The following is a 17,893-nucleotide window of genomic DNA, read 5'->3' as shown; positions in this document are numbered from 1 at the left end:
TAGTAAATTGTTATATCGTTCATAAATATTGAAAATAACAGAAGTTCCAAGTTAGACCCCTGAAGTACACCAGATGTTGGAGTGACTGATCAGGTATACTAGTATACTACACGCAAACAATTAGTGCGTTGATGGCTTTTTTTTACCATAATGGGAGTTAAATTCGTGTGAAGCCATAAACGCACTAAATGTTTGCGTCTGATATAGGATATGACAAGTTCTATTAACATATCATTGAGACACATGTAACGAAATTTTTTTATTAGTACTCGTATAATGACTTGTGGAATCCAATGCCTTGAGGAAGTCTGTATGGTGTCAAGACCTTGCATGAATCCATATTGTAAAGTAGAAATCAATGATTTACCAGCAGTGGAAGGATGTTTATTTTTTATATACGATGTTTTCAACTACTTTGGTATAGTTGTTTATAGATATTATTAAACTAAATATAAGGGGTGGAATAAATACCGGTTGATAATCCTTTAGCAAAAAACTAAGAATTTGATCAATAGCTGAAGTTAACTTTTTGCGTCCCGAGCGTAAGTTAAGGAAATAGTGTAATAAGGTCCATCGCCATCGGGGGGTTACCTACTTTCATGTTTTCTCGACGTTTCATAAGCCTTAGAATACGAAAAATTATATAGATCTCTCGGTTCCGTCGGTCTGTCTGTCTATCTGTTTGTCTGCCTGTCGTCTGTTGTCTGTCGTCTATGTCAATTTTTATTAAGCAGATAATCTTCGAAATACCGCATCGACTGTTATCAAATTTCATGTGTATCTATGAATATTATATAAGTTGTAAAAGGCTAACCAACTTTTATGGAAGCAAAGGATCATTCAATTCTATAAAATAATGTACTCTTGTACTTGTGGTTTATGAATTTGCCTTAATTTTTTTATTATTATCACAATTTTTATTGTTTAATTCTTCCTAACTACGAACTTCGGGCAACTGGTCTGTGAAAATGAAAGACCCGGGTTTGAAACTCGGTGTCTGGGCACTTTTTTCAGCTAAAACATTTTCTAAATAATTATTGCTTTATTATTGATTTGATTCTAGTTATTTCTAAACTTGTTTCCATCTCCAATATTATTGTTTTATTTTTATTACTTTATATAACACCAGACAAAAAAATCTGGACAATTGATTTTTTTTGATTACCTGCAATTGGTCGAACTTTTGTAAAAAATATTCCAAAAAGCAAAATATTAATGTATTCATTAACATAGAGCAACGTAAAATTCGAACTTAGGTCTGCTATGGTGTAAATGGTTTGTTTATTAGAGGCAAAAAAAATTATTTATAATTTCCGTTTGGCGAAAGTCTAAGAACATTTGAATATCTATTTGGATTTTTCTGGCATTTTTCTAAATAAATATACCTGAAAATTTATTTGTTGCAGTTCACCTTAATCAGTTTGATTTATAAGAGTGGTTTGTCTTAAGTCATGACAGTTTAACTAGGTACATGTCGACTGAGCATACAGTATTTCATACCTAATATTGGCAAGTGAAACTGGGGAGAATAATTTGACAAAATATTTCTAATTCTTCAAAAAATTCATGAATCAAAAATTATCCTGAACTTATTTCAACCAACGAAAATATTTTCTGCAAAGCATGTGGGAAATCGTAAATGCTTTTTTTTTAAATTATATTGCACATTTTTAATACGACTTTTTAACTTATTTTTGTCATGAAATAAAAGAAAATAATAACACATGAACGCAATTTTCAAATATCGCAACATCTTTGAACACAGCATAAAAAGAAATGTCAAAATCTCCATATGTAAAGCGACGCTTATAGTGCCAATATTCCCTTTAAATAACCGCAAGATCCTTGTTTCAAAGTGTTTTTAAAAAATATTGTAGATGAAAGTACGCTGAGAAAAAAATATGTACCAGATATTTACAATGAGACTTTATCCAGTATTAAACAAACTGTAAAAAAACCACTTTTACTTATATTTGCAAATCTACTGATAGGTTATTTAAGCGATAAAAGGTGTACTAAAAAAAATATTTACTGAACGAGTTAGCATTTATTTAGCGAATTATCAATTTGTTTCGACGACGATTACAAAACTAAAAACAAAGTACATGCCTTTAATTGAATCTGTGGAGTTAATTAAAAATTTTCAAACCAATACTTTGAATATTTCAAGAAAAATAAGTGATTCTGTAAATAAAAAAGTAAAACAAGTGATTAATAAAAATACTGGTTACGAGCTAGTAGAAAACATAAGTTTAACTTTAAGCTGCGAATTACTAGATATTAATGTAGAATTAAGTCCCGGTATTATTAGTGCGTTAAAATACGCACCAAATACATCTCCAGATAGAAGTTTTTCTCGATACAAAATAATTGATAGATAGAAGACAGAATTTTACAATTAATTGCATAGGTGCACAAAACTGTGAATATTTAGAAAAAAATTTGCATATATCGAAAAATTGGGCATTTTGTGCATATAAATCCGCTGTGAAGAATTCCAATTTATTCTCCTTAATTATATTCAATAATTTCAAAACTATTTCAGACGTTATGTAAATATTGTAAATTAATGGACAAAAATGTCGGAAATTTCTCACTCAAACCATTATATTCTGACCCCATTTTTGTTTTTTTTTTTGTTTTTGTAACTAAATCGATGGAAGTACAGCTTGAGTAAAAACGCGCGAATGTTTTAAATTACGTTTTATGTAAATTTCAGTTAAAAGCAAAGCCAATCCTACAAACCCACCGTAAACACAAATCGGTTCTTTCAAATCGTTTGAAATGAGTACATTTTTTACAAAACATTCCAGGTAAACATCAACAGAAGCGTCATCTTAAACTCCCACTAATTAAATGATTAACGTAATCACAATTTTATTGTCACTGAACGCCACAATAATTTTTTTTTCGTGTGTACGTCCACAACAAAATTCACTTTTCCGGATGAACCCAACGAGATTTAATAATAAATTTTTAACACAGATAACAAAGCAAGTAAAGGATCAAACACACAATAACATTAATAAAACATAAAAAAGTCGCAGCTGAGACCTAAATAAATGTTTTAAAACACAAAATGTGGACCTTTTTCAAACGAGGATACGGCAAAATTCACCAGAAAAATCAAACAAAAATCGTTGACAAAACTTTTCTTCTTTGTGGCACGTGCAACAACTCCAGTTTGAAGAGATAACTTTGTTCGAGATTTAGTGGAGCTTTGTTCGCTCAGATCTTCAATAGCTTCGGCACTAACATTAGTCTTCGTGATAAATTGCCTTTAGTAATATTTCCAGTTCCAATGTGTTATAACAACATAATAATTTGTACATTTAAAAATCAAAATCAGAGTTACTAAAACCTCGGAAAATTTCTAATGGAAAATCTCGGTCGAATTCACATTTTTTGCAAATAAATCGATAAAGTCCAGCTTGTGTAAACATGCACCAACCCCTATTATTACGTTTGATGTAAACTTGAGTTCAAAGCACATTCAATCCTACACGTCTACCGTAAATACAGATTAGTTCTTTGAAGTATTTTAACAAGGTAATTATTTTTCAAAAAAATCGAATCGCAAAATTCCTTCAGATACTTCCAGTGATTAACGCGTTAATGTTTTCATCATTTTATGGCAACCACGCTGAATGAAATAATAAACATAATCTAAATAACCCTCATTGCAGCGCTCACCAAAACGATAAAAAAAAATCACACATAAACAAAACCGGCCAAAACGGCTTCAAACACGTGCTTAATAAATTCGTAAACTAAACACGTACTAACTTTGTATTAATTATCTGATAATTTTTAGTAGTTTCTTGAAACGGAGTTTCATTCATAAACTAGGTATACAGATGACGTTCAAGGTTTGGGTTTAATAAGTCATAAAGGTGCCTATTTTTAGCCAGTATTCACCTATATTCATATGAATGAAATAAGAACTAGTCCGTCTACCGACTTTTACCCCTTCCGAGTGGGGGTAACCAGTATCTAGTATCAATATCAAGGGTCGCCGCGACGGCAGTATTCTCTATCAGTATGCGCGTCGCTCCTTCTGGCTAAAGACCAGCAGTTGTGCGTCAACTTCGCGCTCGTTTTGCGACTTCAACTCAAGCAAAAGTAGCACTTTTTAACACACCGCGGTTATTCGAAAGTGATTTTGTGCCACATCGCAAGATGTAAAAAACGGTGAGTCTTTTTCTGAATCCTAATACGATTTTCTTGAAAAAAAAAATCACTCGATCATCCACATTGAATCCAACAAAGCGTTTAAATTACAATTAAAAATTTAAGAAAGATTTCTCTTTAGTGTGATCATTTAGCCCCAGCTTCACTTACGCAAAGATAACTTTGTTATCTCCTAATCAAATTTTATTGTTTGTGTATGCTAAACTACACGAACCTGGGTTAAATTATTCCGTGTAGGAATTTTTCGGTATTAATTACACTATTAAGGACACAGTCGCCCCTAATTAACATTTGCATGTATAACTAATTAGAGTTGCTTTGGAAACTACCCTTCCTATCCATTCAGCGGACTTCAACCACGGCACCTTTCAGCAAAGAGCTCGCTGACCCCAACTAAATCTTTGAACAATGAATTCACAATGCAGGAGTCGAATGTGACGATAATTCGACTTGAAGTGAATCTTTGCGAAGCTCGTGGCATTACCATGAGATTTAGGGATGTTCTCCGAGTTTCACGAATCGGGGATAAAAATAAAATAATAATAAGTTTCCCCTCAGGAAAAAACTGGAACGGTTAAACTCTTCTTCTATTTCGGAAATTTATTCGGTTGTTTCGCATTTTCTGCTAGAACGATTGTGTCTTCTAAATTTTTATTTTATAATCGGGGAGTTTTCCACTCGCTTTTCGGAATGGAGTTCCTGTTTATTTGATTAATGGTTTTTATAAGATTTTGGCAAACGAAAAAATTCTGTCTTTCTTCACCTGCTATTAACAGCTCGGGGAATAATAAATCAAGTGAAACTCGCGCCAACTGACTGTGTTTAGTTGTTTTGCTCAAAAATGAAAATATTCGTGTTTTTTGATTTCAAAGTTAACACTTAGAATGATATAAAAATGGATTTGTGTTGCTACCACAAAATTTACTTTTGCGTAACTAAATAAAAGCCATAATTATGACTTTGATGGCAAATAAAGGAGAAAAAACGTGTTTTACCCCCGGCAGTTTGATGTTCTAAAATGTTCGAAGGAACATTTTTAGCTACAATTGAAAGCTTCTCGTGTATTTATTCTACGGTGTAAAATATCCGCAGTAGACCCGTGTTAGAAGGGAAAAATCAACAAGTTGGGATGTTTTTTGTACCTAATTTCTGTCCACAAAGATATAAATCCTTCAGTTTTTCTGTTTTTGGTTTTTAAAAACAAAAAAACTTAATTTTCTAGTGGGTACATATGATAATTTAATTTCTGAACGTAACGTGTGTTTTTATTATGTGTGACTGAATAAATAAAATCAGCTTAATAAAAAGCACACAGGTTGCATTTGTTCGGCTAAAATTAATTTCATACTCACAATAGCTGTCATTCAAATACCTGTATTTCAGTTCATTAAATTAAATTAGTTTTTGTTGTTTTCAAAATTCACTTCACGGGTGAACACTAAAAATAAACGTAATTTGGTAAACAAAGGCTAATTTTGATTTTCCATAGAATTTACATCTGTTTAATTTTAATTTAGAACAAAAGCACTTAATAATTTAATGCGATTTTTTTTTCTAATGTTGATTCAGTGATTACGATCATTGAAAGCACAATATTGTTTTAGTACCTGGTGTTATAAATTTCTGTCACTCATTTCTACGAGTGATAACAAATACAGCTTTTCATATTGAATTCAACTAGATTAGATAGACAAATGAACCAAACCCGGAAGAAATTCAGACAAGGTTCCAATTTTGTAATTTTGTTGTCGTCTGACTGCGCTGAATGAAGAAATAATTAAAATCTCTATTTACGTTCTAGAATCACAACATGAAGTGGCTGCAATAAAATTCAGCAACCTAATGACGTTGAAGAGCCCGTCTTGTTGACAGTTGGGCTTTAGATTTCTTTGGAGCTTTGATCTTATGTTTACACTGTAAGAGGGTTACTAATTTTTTAAATTAGTTTAATGCCTTACTCTGCATCAACCCTCTGCCAGTCCGACGTATCGTGCTTTTAACTAACATTTATTTATTCATCTCCAGAATATAGCTGAAAGCATCCAATCAACATTACAAAGTAACATTGTTCGTAACAAAAATTTTGCATGACTTGTTTGTGCTTAAAGATTGAACAGAGCTCAGTATAATGAGGGCAGAAATCTTCTCTGTGTCAAAGCGTCTGTAATAGAAAACGTATTTCAATCTAGACAACTTTGTAGGCAAAAGCAAAATTGTGATAGATATTTAAAGAACGATAGAAAAAAATTATTAATGTTAAATAACATCAACAATGAGACAAAACACAAGTATTATCAGCAGAAGTTGAACGTGTATGTAGGTGAAGTCTCGTTAAGATTTACTTCCTTGGCTTTTAGAACTTTAAACAAGACAACTTTTTCAGATTATCCGCTTCCTTTGTTTTTGTTTTTTATTTCTTTCAGGAAACACAACAATGCGATTTAAAAGCACCCTTGTTAAATACCTCTCATTGATCTGAGAAGTCGCGTTAAAATCGTCAAAAAATTGTGTAGACGCTAATTACTTTGCTTTATTAAATTAATACAGCGAATCATAGAATTTTCCGATTTTTATGAGAAACTTTTCTCTACTTCCTCACAGGAAGTTGCTCCGAGTTATTTCCTGGAAACACATTCCTTGGAAAAATTTTTACACGTTTTGCTTTTAATTGCAAATAAACTTCGTGTATGAACGAAACCCTAAACCGGATAAACATCCAAAACTGGGAATTCAACTTTTCCTGAAACATCGAAGCCAGAAAATATAAAACTAGAAAAAAAATCTTCTGAAGCGATTACTGCTTTTGTTAATTAACTTTTCAATAAAATAAAAATTATAAGTCTGCTTTTTCGTAAGACTCTTGAGAAAGGTTTTTCAAGCCAACACAAGCTTTACTTTTTTGCTAATTACCTTTTTGCTTTCACTCTGAAGCTTCGTTTAATTTAATTACAACTATAATTTTTCAACCCAGCTACCTAAACCTAAAACCCAAATATTTTAAAATAAGAATTAAAAATTTACGTGACGAATCCAGGACATAATCAATATTTAAATTTATTAGCTACGTGAAACAATTAACCATTGACATGAAAATTATAAAAGCAAATATTGACCATTGAAATTAAATTGAAAAGGGAAAAATTGTGCACAATTTGAACTATGGAATGAAAATCATACTTTCTAATAATGAAACAAATAGAAAACTGTAACGAGAAAATAGGAAATCCTGCAAGAAAATTTGCTTTGCTGAAACCTTTTTAATTGAAAAGCGTTCGACCCCAAAATTTTTTGCTCTCGGACTAGAAGCAAATCAATCAAACGGCTCATGAAAAATGGTTTGATACAAAACACTTTGGCGCGAATTTGGCTAAAACAAAACACCTATGAGAAGATTGATTCTCGATCACAAATAAATTGTGTTAATGCCAAACGATGAATTTAGAAGGACAACGAAATTCTTGCAAGATAACGCATGAAGGAGCAGTTGAAGTACTAGACGTGGGAATTACAGCTCCGAAAGGACTTGGTTTCCAACGTCGTAGTTTGAGCCGAGTCTCAAAAGCTCTATAGAAATGCAAATCAAATAGTTTTAAAAGATGACATTTATAATGTCGAAGGCAGAAGCTCTTACTAGATTATCGACAGAGAACCTGCGACGAATTGTAAATAACGTCTCATACTACAAATTTAAAAAGTTCCTTCGTCTGTATAATCAAATGGATAATTATTTTACTGTTGGCACTAAAATTCAGCGAAGGTTTCAATTATGCATGTTAAACGACTGTGGGAGTCCCTATATCCAAAATTAGACTGAGAAATTAAAAAATAAAACCTTCATTTCTAGCTTTTAAAATTAGAAAAACCCTCAGTAAGAAATTATTTATCTCATTTTAAGTATATTGATTTATTTGTCAAAATTTAAAACATGGTTTCAGATTTCTCTCCACGGTTGTTCAGCAAGCACCAAAATATTATTATTGGGGATATTTTCAGATATTGACTTGTTTATTATTATTTTCCACTCTAGCGCTTTTATCCTTCTTCGTGCTTTACCTGTTATTGTTATAGCGGCAAATAAACACAAACCTCTAACACATTCCCGCGTAACAAAGTAATTCGCAAAATCTACTAAAAATAAATTACTTTTGTACATATTGCTGGCCACTTTACTCGTAAAATAAAATCTGAGCACTATTAAAACTCTAGCTTAAGTTTCAGTTCAATTAAAATTTCAAATTAAGTTTATTGCTCGGTTTGCCAAGTTTTTATGCAACTAGCACTTTATTAAACGCTTTATCCTTTCAGAGGTTAAGGAAGAAATTATCCGTTGCATAATTGCAAGAATTTAATTATAAATGCATTAAGCTTGAGAGCGGTAGTCTAAGTATTTAGAGAGGAAATTTAATCTAGTTGGACTTAATGCCGTGTCAAATTTCTTAATTAGAGGGCAAATTAAACTACGATCTTGATAAGTTCAGCTGAAATATGCATAGTTTTTTAATGAAATAGTCTTAATTAATAATTATCCCGTTTTTTAGAAATAATTACTTAGTAATTATTAGTGGGAAATAATTTGTTTATACTTAATACCTCAGTTTTCAATGTTGCATTTACTTATTACTTCACATATTTATACATCGAAATAGTCAGGTAAGTGAAAAGAAAATCTAAAAGGTCTGGTGCCAGGTTCTAACTCAAAATCGTGTTTATTAAGTTACTTGAAATAGGATTAAAAATACATAACCCCTAGTAGTATTTACAAAATGTGTATATTTTGATAACTTTATAAAAACATGCATCAAACGTAATTCCTTACAAAAAACGAAAATATCTCATTTAGTTATTATTTTAGTGCAGCGAAAATTCTTGTTATTATTTGTATGCATATTTCGACCTGATTTATGGAAAATCAGATGTCAACGGAAACGTCCAAATAGTTTTAATACGATTTTAAAATAATAAACAGTGATAGATCTCGTAGCAAAAGCACGAAAAATCGACTTTTCATTACGTTTTTATTAGTCCACAGTAAATAAATATTCCGGAAATAGCACGAAGCATTTCTTTAAACAGAAGAAAAGGGGAGAGACAATGTACACAGAATACCTGACTTCACACTAATGTAAATTATCCAGCTTGTTCAAAACGTGTTTTACACTACCGCAGGACAGACGAGTAATTTATTACTTGAGACGCTGCGGATTTCCTACTCTAACGAAACTTATACAAGTCTTGAAATTTTGCATCGTCTCGAGAATGACCAATCGATCGTCCCGACACTTTCATTTTCTCCTCTCCTTTAAATGCAAATGAATGAGAAAAAGCTCTTCTCCTAAGCAAATAACGCGGATTATTTACAGTTTCAAGTACGACTCACAACTGCTAAATTAAACAAACAGCTTAAACACAATTATCAGAAGACAAATCAAACGCCGCACTCAACCGAAACGACAAATTTTCCTTGTTCCACTGAAAAATTGCGAGCTTTAATTAAAAAGTGGCGGTTTCTTGCGTTTGGTTTGTTGCGAGAAGTTGCCATTCATGTAAACCCTTATTTGGGTGCTCTGTTTCGCTCTTATTTATTTCGTTGTAACTGTGGCCGCCAATTTTATCCGCTGTCACGGTTCATTTCTGCTTTTTAATGAAATTTTCGAAAAACGATGTAGTTACGTGAGCGTTTTACGTCACATCGGAATTGGAATCTTCGCTGATTTAGGAACCACGATAAAATATTACGTTGCGGTTTAAAGCAGGCTGTAAAGGTTCGATTTTGTCTGTAAAACCGAAGCAATTAGCCCCTGTAAAATAGTGTAGTGTTTTCACCGGTTAATTATGTGACTAAAAAATGACACAAAAGGGATAAAATAAGTTTCTGCTGTGTTGTCACTAGGTTAATTAAGTGCCATTTCAGTGTACGATTTTTTTCATTTTTTATTTTATATATATTCATCGATTTTATAGTTATTTTTGCTAGTAGGTATTTACCTTTGATGGAAAAACTAGGCGTACTGCGTAATGTACACCCCGGAGGTTCAATTATCTTGTCGTCTTTTACCGTTTAAACGAAGTCAGTTAATTAATGCAGTTCCAACAATGCGTTAGTTAGTTAGTTAGATCAAATGGTTCACTTTGTATCTGTTTACACGAAAACATTTCTAATTCCGGATTTAATCTATATTATCTAATATAATTTTTTAAATGAAGATTTTAAGTTCGAGACACCCTGTACAATAGGTACTCGCTAGATGATTGATTTAGTTATGACAGCTACGCTACGCTTTGTTCTTATCACAATTTACTGCTCATTTTTTTATAGATCTTTGTAGTTATGTGGGAATTGAATATATTGTTATGCAAATTTATCACAGCGGGGTTTCAGGAAGTAATTTAATGTAATTACGATGCCATTGTTTTACTTCATTTCCTGTTAAAGTTGAGTGAGTTCGTTGTTCAAGTCGTCAAGATATAAGACAAAACTAGACAATGTAAATCACGTGCTGAATTAATAGTTCGATTTTCCTCTGGAGCGTAAACTATTGTTAGAAAAAAATATTTGTTCGTTTTTTCTGTTAATAAATGGAAATAACAGATGGCTTAATATGCTCTTTAGAGTTATCTTGTTTTATGTCGGGATATACTCATGTTTATTATTTTACTTTATGGGCTGTATTATTGCCCTCAAGCTACACATCAGTTTTTGTGATGGATATACGACACCGGTGACTCAGTGCGATGAAAAAAATTAGTCGAAAACATTATTTGGACAGAACTTTTTTCGTCCCTGAAGGATAATCAAGCAAGTTCGGTTTTTTAGATCACTTATTACAAAATTTAATTCTGAGAATTTCTTTTTTATGATTACCTTTAAAGTTAAAAAAAAATGGTGTAGATTGTTAAACCATAAGTAAAGAAGAATTCTATGACACTATTTTAAGTGACTTTTTCAAAATAAAATCTTGTGATAAATTTTATTTAGCCAGGTCAAGGAAACGACTAAAAAGGAAGAAAAGAACGACTATAAAAAGTGGGCAAAAAAGAAAAAGTCCACTAATAATAATAATAAACCTGTTTTGTTAGGAACATGTCATATTGTTAGTAAGTTTTTTTAATAATCCGGTCATGTCAGTCAGAATACGTTAGCACCAGTAGATCAGAGTAGTTACGTTAGGCTCTTGGGGATGGGATGAGATTAGAGGTTAATACCATACGAGTCTTGCCTGAATTCGGGTCATTTCCAGGTCAGTGGTGGGTCCTAAAATAATAATAATAACAATAAAAGAGTTTTGCCCCCTGCCCACAATTTTAATTAAATAAATAAATAAATAAATAAATAAATAAATACATAAATAAAGAGTAAAAAAAGGGGCCAAAAAAGGACTACAAAAACTGACAAAAAAGAGGAAATTAACAAAACACAAAAAACAAAACTTGACAAGAAAGACCACAAAAAACAACTACAAAAACAGACAAAAAAAAAACAAATAAGTCCAAATAAGGAAAGTTACAAAAATTCAACAGCAGACAATTAAAAACGGGTAAAAGGTCCACAAAAAAGACTACAAAAAATTCGAAAATAGAGAACACAAATACATAAAAACCAGAGAAAAGCCACGACGAAAAGTAACCAAAAAAAAAGTACTCAAAAAAGTGTGACAAGAATGTGACTAAAAGAAGGGAGGCGGCAAGAAAATGCTACAAAAAAGTACACAAAAAAAGGCAACAAAAAAAGTACAAAGGAAACAACAAAATTAAAAGTGACTACAAAAAAGTCCACAAAATAAGACCACAAGTAAAAGTGACAAAAAAGAATGATAAAACACCAAACAAAACCGCAAGAAGAAAGACCACAAAAAAGCAAAAAAAGAAACAAAAAAAACTTGAGAAAAGGAAGGTTACAAAAATTCAACAAAAAAGATAATTAATAATGAACAAAAGGTCCACAAGAAGGTGACAAAAAATGCCAAAATAGGGGACAAAAGAAACACAAAAAACGAGGAAAACCCACTAAAAAATTACTAAAAAGGGTAACCAAAAAAGTGCGACAAAAATGCAGCTAAAATAAAGCAACTAAAAGGGGCGACAGAAAAGGTTACAAAAAAACGCTACAAAAACTGGACAAAGAAAACAACAAAAAAGCGGTGACTACAAAAAGAAAACGACAAAAAAACGGAACAAGAAATTTTACAAAATATGCAATCAAAAAAAGGAGGACCACAAAAGGTGACAAAAAAAAGCCAAAAAAAAAAGCGACTACAAGAAGCAAAAAAGCCACAGAAATAACAACAAAAAGTCCAAAAGAAAGGCGACAAAAGCGCGAAAACGGAGAACAAAAAAATTCATTAAGAACAAAGACCACGACAAAATGTGACAAAAAAAGCGATAATATTTAAAATGCCAAAAAAAACGCAACAAGAAAAACCACAAAAAGACGACCACAAAAAAAGACAAAAAACAAAGAAAAAGTTTCAGAAAAGGAAGGTTAAAAAAAATCTACGAAAAAGATAATTATTAAGAATGGGCCAAACGCCCACAAGAAAGGCGACATAAGATGCCAAAAAATACAGGACAAAAAAAACACAAAAATCGAGGGAAAAGCCACTAAAAAAAACTAAAAATGTGTCCAAAAATGTGTGACAAAAATGGTACTAAAAGAAGAAAATCAAATGAGGCGACAAAAAAAGGTTACAAAAAAATGCTACAAAAAAGACTACAAAAAAAAAAATGGTGGACACAGAAAAAACGCCAAAAAAGCGGAACAAAAAAGTACACAAAAATGTTACTAAAAGAATCGACTACAAACGATGATAAAAAAACTTCAAAAAACCGACGAAAAAAAGTAAAAAAAGACCAAATATTCAACGGGCGGTAAAGAAGACGAAAACGGAGGACAAAAAAATCATTAAAAAGTGCATAATTAAAAGGCCACGACGTGAGTAATAAGGGGGATCAAGAACATATTAAAAATAAACCAAAAAAGAAGGGAATCAAAAAAACAAGAGAAAGATGTGAACAAAAATTTCTGCAAAATATGCATTAAAAAAAGGAGGACTACAAAAGGTGACAAAAAAAACACAAAAAAAACGACTAGAAGAAGCGAAAAAAGTCAAAAAAACAACAAAAATTAAAAAAAAAGACGAAAAAAAAACGCGGAAACGGAGAACAAAAAATTTCATTAAAACAAAGACCGCGACGAAAAGTGACAAAAAAAAGCGATAATACTTAAAACACCAAAAAAAAAAAACGCAAAAAGAAAGGCCACAAAAAGACGACCACAAAAAAGAAAAAAAAAACAAAAAAAGCTTGAGGAAAGGAAAAAAATCTTCGAAAAAAGATAAATAAGAACGTGCAAAACGCCTACAAGAAAGGCGACAAAAAATGCCAAAATACAAGACAAAAAAAAACACAAAACTCGAGGGAAAAATCCAGTAAAAAATTGCTAAAAAATGTAGCCAAAGAAGTGTGAAACAAAATGCTACTGAAAGAAGAAAATCAAATGAGGCGACAAAAAAAGGTTACAAAAAAATGCTACAAAAAAAGCTACAAAAAAAGGACAAAAAAAATGATGGACACAGAAAAAACGCCAAAAAAGCGGAACAAAAAAGTCCACAAAAATGTTACTAAAAGAATCGTCTACAAACAATGATAAAAAACTTAAAAAAAACGACTATAAAAAGCGAAAAAAAGTAAGAAAAAAAGACTAAATATCCCACGGGCGGTAAAGAAGACGAAAATGGAGGACAAAAAATTCATCAAAAAGTGCATAATTAAAAGGCCACGACGTGAGTAATAAGGGGGACCAAGCACATATCAAAAATAAAACAAAAAAGAAGGGAATCAAAAAAACAAGAGAAAGAAGCCTACCCAAAAAAGGCGACCTTAAAAGGTGACAAAAACTAATAACAATGATGAGAAAAGATTACAAAAAAAGCAGACACAAAAATCTCAAAAAACAAGGTGATAAAAATGAAAAAAAACGCCACATATACTTTGCGAAAAAGGCGACTAGTAAAAATTGAGAGAAAACTAAAAAGGTCACAAAAAAGGCGACCACAAAAATTGTAAAAAAACACTAATGAAAACGGGCTAAAAAACGCGCCAAAAATTCTATAGAAAACGCGAGCATTAAAAGTAACAAAAAACTAATAACAAGCGACAAAAAATGTCACCAAAATGTCAAGGGAGTCAAAAAATATCACAAAATAATGCAAAAAAAGACAACAATTAGTACATAACTAGAAATGGAGCTTAAAAAAATACACTAAAAAAAGGGAACGCAAAAAGAGGCGACGAAAAAGCCAAAAAAATAATTAAAAAAAAATCCACAGAAAAGGCTACAAAAAAGCGAAAGAATCATAAAAAAAGAAAAATCACAAAAAATATAAAAAAGCGACAAATAAGGCGAGAACAGAAAAAAATTTAAAGAAATGAGTAAAAAAAAGCCACGAGAAAAAATGAGCAAAAAGAGGACAAAAACTTGTCAAAAAAAATGCGACAAGAAGAAGGAAGTCAAAAAAAAGGGAGACAAGAAAAAGGCGAACACAAAAAATGACAAAAAAAGGCCATAAGAAAATCAAAAAACGTGACAAAAATGTCTATAAAAAATAAGATAACAAAAAAAGGATACAAAAAATCTCAAAAAGAAGACATAAAGAAAGACAATGAAACGCCACAAAAAGTTTACAAAAAAGGTGACCACTAGAAATTGACAAAAACTAGAAAGGTCATAGAAATAGGCGACCACAAAAAGTTTCAAAAAAGACACCAATAAAGCCAAAAAAACGCGAGAAAATATCTATAGAAAATATGAGCACTAAAAGGTGACAAAAAACTAAAAAATGCGACAAAGAAGTCACAAAAAAATGTCGCCAATGTCACAATGTCAAAAACGGTCACAATATAATATAATATACGGTATAAGTGACTAAAAATGGTGGCCAAAAACCCAACTAAAAGAAGGGAGTCAAACAAGGTCACAAAAAAGAAACAAAAAAATTTAAAAAAAAATGATCGAAAGGTTATTTCGGATTAACAGACTACAGAGAACCGGAAACGGGAGACCACTTTTGTCGTATTCTAGGGGTCATGGAACGTCGAGAATATATGAAAGTACCAATTCGCCCGATGGACTCGATTACTATACTTAAGTAGCTCATGCCGGGGAAGCAATAACGAAAATAACTGCCATATTTTTAGTTTTTCAAAATTCATATTTTTAATTTGAAAAATTATTGAAGTTAAAAATAATTTCATAAAATTTGTATAAAATTCCGAAAAACCGACCGGTAGTCAATGTAACCATAAAAAAAATAATAAAACTAGCAAATCGAACTGAAAACAAGCAACCCGAAAAATGTTTATTTTTTATACATTGCAGTTACATCTCAACTTCCTTATTTTATTTTAAAATTCGTCCGCAAGACTACGCAGCACGTGGAGACACGTGGTTTTCCTCGCCAAAATAACGCAATTCATTATACAATTTACTGAATAGTTAGCTCAAAGTTGCTCCTTACTTGTGTTAAGCTTAATTAATACGTTTAGAATCAACACCTAGTTGATGTTTTTTTTGCAATTAATGTATAACTAACTAATTAGCCACCAACTTTCTATACATATACGAGTATGTAACGTAACGTAAGAAATCGTCCACACTGTGTACGTTGCTCGAGTGACCTAAATATTAAAATATCTTTCTTTCTTTGTTGTGGTTGGAACATGGGCGGGCCTCCATCGTGACGTCAGTAGTGTTAATTATTAATTGCTAAACAACTTCAGTAAATAGGAGTTATTAAGTCTGAACTTGGCCATAGTTGAACCTACAAAGCCACTGTAACAATGCTGTGGTAATTAAGTGGTGCACATTCGCCACAAATTCCAAATTCTGGCATGCAAGCGTACGATGATCGGACAATAATCTGTTTTGTGTGGCAATTATTCCACGCGGTTTTTGCTGCACAATTGTTTTAAAATTGAATAAATTTTTAAACTTCTGCGAAATGTTTAAAAACGCATTTCATGCTAGCACGAACCGGCAATTTAATTAATTTTAAAGCTAATTTACTTGAATTGTTTTTTCAAAATAAAAGCAACAATTGGATAATTTAACTGAGTTGGATTAAAATTAAATAAAAGTAGAATTAGACGCAAATATTTACAGTAAGTTTTATAGCGGACTTATTAGAAATTCCTGTTTAATTTAAGGGTTACAAAATATTAATTATCAACTTCTTCGGTAAATTAATGGCATAATCTCAGATTATGAAAGAAATTTAAATAAAGGGGAGGAAGTTCCGTCTAAATAACTTCGGAAAGTGGTATTCAGAAAAACCACATACAGTCATATTATAAAATTCTCACAGATTATAAAGCTTTATTTTTTATGTAAATCTAGTTTAATCAATATTAATAGTTTATGGTGCAAAACTAAATTAGTTTTCTATGTAAATATGACATGTCTTCATTTTGCTATTGCTTCTTATGCAAGCAACGAAATTTATTGTGGAGTTTACAGTTTTCTGTTGGTCTTTAATTGATAAACACCACAGTTAATTTTCTTAATAAAACCTGTCGGTTCTTCTTTACTCAAGCTAAGAGATTACATTTGCCGTACTAATAAAAGTTGTCCGTAGTTTTAAAACGCAAGACTTTTAATAACATGGGTAGTCACATGAAACTAGATAACAGTTGTAATAACCGTTTGCAGAAATGTTGGCCTTATCTGTACGCTTGCTACTTTAGCAATAACAATGCAATTTTTATTGCACTCGACAGCTGCGGATGTTGAGGTTGTTTGAACGTCTATTCACGAAAAAGTCTCTTTTAAACTAGAAAAAAATGATAAATTGTCTTATTACACGCTAGCGTTTCTTCTAGATGCATGTATGCGACAATTTATTCTGTTCACTTTTGAGATGTACGATTGATTCAGAAAAATAATCGAAACGCTTGGTTATTTGGAAGTTTTAAATTCTTGAAACCAGGTCAGTGGTGAGATTAAAAAAACTGTATAAGAGAGCAACTTTTCCTGATTATTTATGAAGCGGCAGCTGCAGACACAGGCAGCAATATATATGCAATAATAATGTACTGTATGCCGTTTGGAATATACCAAATCCCACGTGGCACAAGACACATGATCCAGCAGGTGCTACAAACAATCAATATATTAGTTGCACTATTCAGGTAAATACGTATATTACTTACATGATTTGTATTTAATACCATTTGCTTTAATAATGCTTACTCAGATTACAAATGTGGGATGATATTATTTACTTACAACGAGGCGCAAGCCGAGTTCTATAATCACATCAACATGATAATTCGTTGTTTGACGTGTGAAGTACAATGCTCCGGAAACGGTTTCAGTGAAAGAAATAACTATTTTACAAATGTCGCAACCCAAACAGAATCATGTTATTAAAAGTCTAGTGTTTTAAAACTACGCGCAGTTGTTCAGTAGTCTGGAGCAAACGTAATTTCTTAGCTTGATTAAAGAAGAACAGAACAGTTCTATTAAGAAAATTAACTGTGGTGTTTATCAATTAGGAGCCAGCGAAAACCTGGTGCTGCTGCGGTAAAATCCACAATAAATTTTATTCTTTGCGTCTCCATGCAAAATAATGGTTAAATAAGAGTAATTTACATAGAGAACTAACTCAGTAGCGCCCATCCCGTAAATATCTACTTTCATGTTTTCTTG

General features: G+C 31.7%; 1 protein-coding gene across 3 annotated transcripts in view; it reads left to right on the top strand.

The window, feature by feature from the left end:
- The window catches only part of LOC135133531 (trissin receptor-like), a 263,813-nt gene that overhangs the window by 68,544 nt on the left and 177,376 nt on the right, over positions 1–17,893 (top strand). For 2 of the 3 annotated variants that reach the window (XM_064061978.1, XM_064061975.1), the window contains exon 1: positions 4,057–4,191. The exons of the other annotated variant lie outside the window; for it this stretch is intronic. The gene's annotated coding sequence lies outside the window, so the exon portion shown is untranslated. Of the gene's footprint in view, positions 1–4,056; positions 4,192–17,893 lie in introns of those variants that run through there. 3 annotated transcript variants of the gene reach the window in all.

Source organism: Zophobas morio, unplaced genomic scaffold, assembly GCF_036711695.1.
Source record: "Zophobas morio isolate AGI-343-1 ecotype UQ-CSIRO unplaced genomic scaffold, CSIRO_AGI_Zmor_V1 ptg000022l, whole genome shotgun sequence".
Classification (NCBI taxonomy): Eukaryota; Metazoa; Arthropoda; class Insecta; order Coleoptera; family Tenebrionidae; genus Zophobas; species Zophobas morio.
Note: the sequence above shows the minus strand (reverse complement) of the source record. Positions and strands in the feature narration are given on the sequence as shown.